The sequence below is a fragment of the Triturus cristatus genome, chromosome 6 (genome assembly GCF_964204655.1).
Source record: "Triturus cristatus chromosome 6, aTriCri1.1, whole genome shotgun sequence".
Classification (NCBI taxonomy): Eukaryota; Metazoa; Chordata; class Amphibia; order Caudata; family Salamandridae; genus Triturus; species Triturus cristatus.
The window spans coordinates 1,415,022,757-1,415,028,019 of record NC_140589.1 but is presented as its reverse complement, the minus strand read 5'-3'; the positions used below and the strand labels follow the sequence as shown (position 1 = coordinate 1,415,028,019).

Genomic DNA, 5,263 nt, shown 5'->3' with positions numbered 1-5,263 from the left:
GGCATAATTTACCCACTGAGTATATGGTGACTGTATGTGTAAGTGGATAACGCGGTTCCGGTCTAGTCTGTGTGAAACCAGGTGTTACATCATAAAAACACAATTGACATGCATTTGAATTTGTTGTCCACACCAACCACCCACATGAATCAATTTCAGAGACATTGAAGTTCTCATTATGAAGAAAGGCCTGCAATACGTCAATAGTATAATTTGTGTGAGTGCGCCAATTTTCATATTCCGCAAAGGATGGAATGGATGGGCTATTTAAAAAAAAATTCAATGACCAGGTCGAGACAAGTGGTTTGGTACACTGTATTGTCCAAAAATAAAATGTGAGTTGGGATCAGGCAGTCACAATGCAATGCTTCATTTCCCTGAACCTGCCACTGTTTAGTGCCCCAAATTGATTTTAAGTCGATGGTCTCTTTCCACTGATCATAACCCTGTGTGGCCAATTTAGTTCTAAAAGAGTTGGAGTCAATCAATTTAGTATGGGTCAGGATACATTTGGATTTTATTTAATTCTGGAGATTATGAACTCCTTTAATCTTCTTCAAATTGTTCATCAGTCTACTCACAATGGTGGACATACACTGGATGCGATCTTTTCAAACAATAACTTTATTTCAGTTAAAGATATCTTTCCTCTTACATGGTCTGACCATAAAGTAATATTATTTGAATTGGCAATTCCCCCTCCCTCTCAAAACAGGGATCATGACTAACTTTGACATTTTAGAACAACATCTTGTACAAGCCACGTTTACCCAGCTGTCTGACCCAAATCAAGCCTCAGAGGCCTCCACAAAATGGCTAAAATCGGCCGTCTCAAATTTGGTTCCAAAAAAGGTGCCAATAAACAGAAACTTAAAAAATCTGCACCTTGGTACTCAGATGCTCTGTGGCTCCAAAAACAAAGTTGCAGGAAACTGGAAAGGATTTGGAGACTAAACAATAGTCCTGCTGATTAAATAATATATAAACATTCCCTGGTCAATTACAAAGCAGCTATCATCCAGAATAAGTCATCCTTCTTTACTCATCAAATAGAAGCATCAAAAAATGTTGCTAAAGAACAATTTTTGGTCATAGATAAATTGACTAAACTTCCTGAGACTAAAAGTAATAATATTAGTCAATCTTTTTGTGAAGAAATTGCCTCACATTTTTGCCATAAAGTTGAACAACTATACAATCAATTCCCTGCCTCTTGTGACTTTAGTACTAGTAAAGGTTCCACTACTGCCTCCAGATACGGCTAGTGCTAGTCTTTTTGCTAATCTCAAACAATTTACAGCCACCTCCCTGGACTAAGTGCCTAATTTATTTAATTCCATTAAGTCAGGATCACCATTTGACTCATGCCCTCCTTCAATATTAAAACAGATTCCATCTCCAATTGCAATACTCTTAGCAGGCATCGGTAATGGGATGTTCAGTACGGGTATCTTTCCTGTTCATTGGAAAAGGGTCTATATTTTACCACTCCTAAAGAAATCAAATTTGGACCTGTACATGCCAGCCAATTATCGTCCCATCTCTAGGTTATGTTATGTTATGTTATCCTGTCTTATAAAGCGCAACAGCTGCCCCAGCAAAGGGGCGTCCCGGCGCTAGTACAGGAAAGACTGACAAAGCAAAAGAAGCAGGTATGGACTAACATACAGAGAAAAGATAAGTCTTGATGGCCTTTCTAAATTCTAGGTAATTGTCAAGGCCACGGATGAGTGCTCCAGTGTGGTGTGTGTTGTCAGGATGGAGTTGGGTAAATTGCAAACTCTAGCTTGGATTTCTTGCCATAATCGACAGACAGCCTCTCCATGAGCAAGGACGCAAAGCCTGAGCCAGTACCTCCTGCAAAGCTGTGGAAAATAAAGAAGCCTTGCAGCCCCGTGCACTGGTCGGCCAGTTTACGAATACGATCCAAGACCAGGTCGACAATTACCTTGCCAATGGTGTAATGGCCTCTTGCATAGTTATTGGCAGCATCTTCTTTCCCTGTGATCAGTTGCTCGGGGTAGAAGAGCTGTCGATAAGTCCCAGTACATACTTCATCGACACCAGTTGGCTCCAGGTCCACGAAGGCGGCCCGGGAGAACGTGTTTACCGGCCCCGGTTTTGCTGAAGAGCATGTTGAAGGAGTCGTCGCCGCCGCCGATGGTCTTGTCGCTTGGCATCTGGCCGTCGGGCTGGATGCCATGCTCCAGGCAGCACAGCTCCCAGCAGGCATTGCCAATCTGGACCCCAGCCTGGCCGACATGGATCATGATGTACTCACGCATTGTGATCTGTGGAAGAGATGCGGGGCCGACGACAATGCTCCTGGCTTCCCTTGGTCAAGACGCGCGACGGATCTTCGCCAAACTGCCGTCCCAGCCAAACTTGTAGAAAAACTTATCGACACACAATTATCAAAGTTCATTCAGGATAATCATCTGTTGGATCCATCTCAGTTTGGCTTTAGGGCCGAACATACACCGAGACGGCACTAATAAAAATGACAAATGAGTTAAGAACTTCCCTGGATAAAGGGGGCTCCGCAGCACTTATCCTCCTGGATCTGTCGGCAGCCTTTGATACGTTTGACAATGTCACTCTTGTCAACCGTCTCCAAAAATTGGGCATTGCCGACAAAGTTTGGCTCTACTTCAATCATTCCTGACTAACAGAAGTCACTCAGTCATGCTAGAGCACTTTTCATCTAATTCTTTCTCACTCCCATGTAGGGTCCCACAGGAATCTTCGTTGAGTCCTCTGCTTTTTAATGTCTATGTTTCGGAGATTGCCCCTCTGATCAGATCTTTTGGCTTTTCCCCTATTTCTTATTCAGACGACATCCAAATCGTGGTAGCAGCTTCGAACAACACTGAAGTAACTATCTCTCAGTTTCATAACTGCATGAGAGCAGTTAGTGGCTGGATGGGGAAGCATTGCCTCAAGTTGAATGCAGAAAAAACTGAGGTGATACTCTTTGGTAATAATCCCTTATTCTGGAGCCCGGCATGCTGGCCAACAGAGATGGGAACTCTCCCCACCCCTGTACATAAAGCAAAAAATGTAGGCACAATAATAGATGACAAAGTAAGCTTTAATAAACACATTAGCTCTGTTGTCTCGGCCAGCTTTAACGCTCTAAGAATTATTAGAAAGATTCGTCCTTTTATCCCTCTGACCACCAGAAAAACAGTTGTCTCTCTACTAATCCTATCAAAATTGGATTACTGTTATGGTCTTTTTACCAAGCTTCAAAAACAACACATGAAGAAACTTCAGAGTGTACAAAATGCGGCAGCCAGGCTTGTTTTAGACCTGCCTAAATTCCACCCAGTTTCATAGGCCATCAAGGAACTGCATTGGCTGACAGTAATTAACCGCATTAAATTTAATGCATTATGTCTTATCTACAAAGCCTTGCATGATGTAGGTCCGTTATCTTAAAAAATCTCTCGCATGGTACGTCCCAAATAGAGAACTTCGATCTAAAAGTACTTTGACAGTGCCCTGTCCCAGGTTTAAAAGACTTAAATTGGGAGGCAATTGCTTTACCACTGAGACCCCGGTCCTGTGGAACAGTTTATCTATAAGCATAAAGGCAACTCCAACATTGCTGTGTTTTAGGAAGTTAATAAAAACCTGGATTTTTAACCGCTAGGTACCTAGTACCCTCAACTTACTGCCATTCAACTAGCGCCAAGACGTCTATGGGTATTAGAACGCTTTAGAAACCTTTTAACATAACATAACATAAATTTGGATTGAGATGACAATTGTAATTTAAAGTAGTAAGAGTCCGGATTAGACGTGTCATAATCTGCAAAATATGTGAACTTATCTCTAAGAGTTTTAGAACTCCCTTGTATGTGAGTAGGACAATGTTCTGATTGATTGTAATCAAGAACATGTTTGTTTTGTGTAAAAAATTATGCCAATAATGTTGATAACAGAAGAGATCAGCATAATCAGCAGAATTACAAATCTTCAGCATCAAATGCAGCATAATATTTTAAATCAGAAAAAAATGAATGTACTGCTTGCACATCCCAATTGTCAGAATGTATGTCCTGTGTCACCACATATCCTAATGAGACGCGAAACACGTATGGCACCGTGAGCACCTCAGTCGGACCCTGAATTTCAAAGGCTACTTTGCCCCAAATGATGTCATCTGCAACCGGGAATGCTGATATGTTCACAAGTGTCTGATCATGTTTCATGATATGAGACGATGTGTGAGGGACCAGAATTCCATTGACCAAGTTCACAGCAGAGCGTTCTGGCAAATAATGAACACTGATGAGTAAAAAGAACACTGTCACCAATCCTATTGACATCAAGAGGAAAATCAGGATAAGCACCAACCAAATGAAGGTCCATGGTGGTACCAGGTAAGTCTTATTGAACCAAGAGAAGAAAACACTCAATTTAGTCGGTGGGACTGCCAAGCTGGATGTCGAGGAGGATGAATCATAAGAGAAGCTGGCATGGTCCCCAAAATAACCGTTTGCATCCCTCGGTATTAAGGATGTATCAATATGATGCTGTCGAGGATTGCTTGGCACTTCCCTCTGGGACTCATCTGTGGGATACGTATACTCAACATCCTTATTGGAAGAGGATGGAGGTGGGACAGGCAAAAGGTCAACAGCACTCTTGCCGGTGCGGGTTTGAGTTGTAGACATTGAAGCCACCGGATTCAAAGAAATATTGTGTCAGGTGTTACACTATTCAGAATCGGCCAGATGGTGTAACTTGACATTGTCCACCGAGATGTATCTGTAGTCTTTGCGACCAGGTAAAGATGGTAAGATGACTGTATGAGTACCCTTCAATCCAAGTACTGGAACTGGTGCACAATATGAGGGACCAAATTATTTTTTGTTCTCTAGCTTTTTCTCGTACCAGGTCTCCAATCTTGGGAAGCCAACCAGCAACTGGAATCAGCAGTGCTGCATGATTGGAAGAGGGTAAATGTTCAGTTGCATAGCTGTCATGGGTCTTTTGTAGATCCTGTAACACAGTAGATTGATTATCTACATCAAAAGTTGCAGCAGCCGCCACAACGTCTAAACCATCGCGGTTAAGCACAAACATTTTAATGCTAAAGAGCATTTCGTATGGGGTCCGCCCACCCAGAGATCTTCTAGGGAGATTATTGAGTGCACGTTGAACACCATAAAAATGGCCCAGCCAGTTCCTGCCAGTACCTAAGACTCTAGCTGTCAAGGATTGCTTTAAGCCACGGTTCATTCACTTCACAATT

The 5,263-nt window shown here is 42.3% G+C and overlaps 1 pseudogene; it reads right to left on the bottom strand.

The window, feature by feature from the left end:
- Window positions 1-1,753: 1,753 nt before the first annotated feature.
- Window positions 1,754-2,285, bottom strand: LOC146821482 (tubulin alpha chain, testis-specific pseudogene; annotated as a pseudogene).
- Between the last annotated feature and the right edge of the window lie 2,978 nt (window positions 2,286-5,263).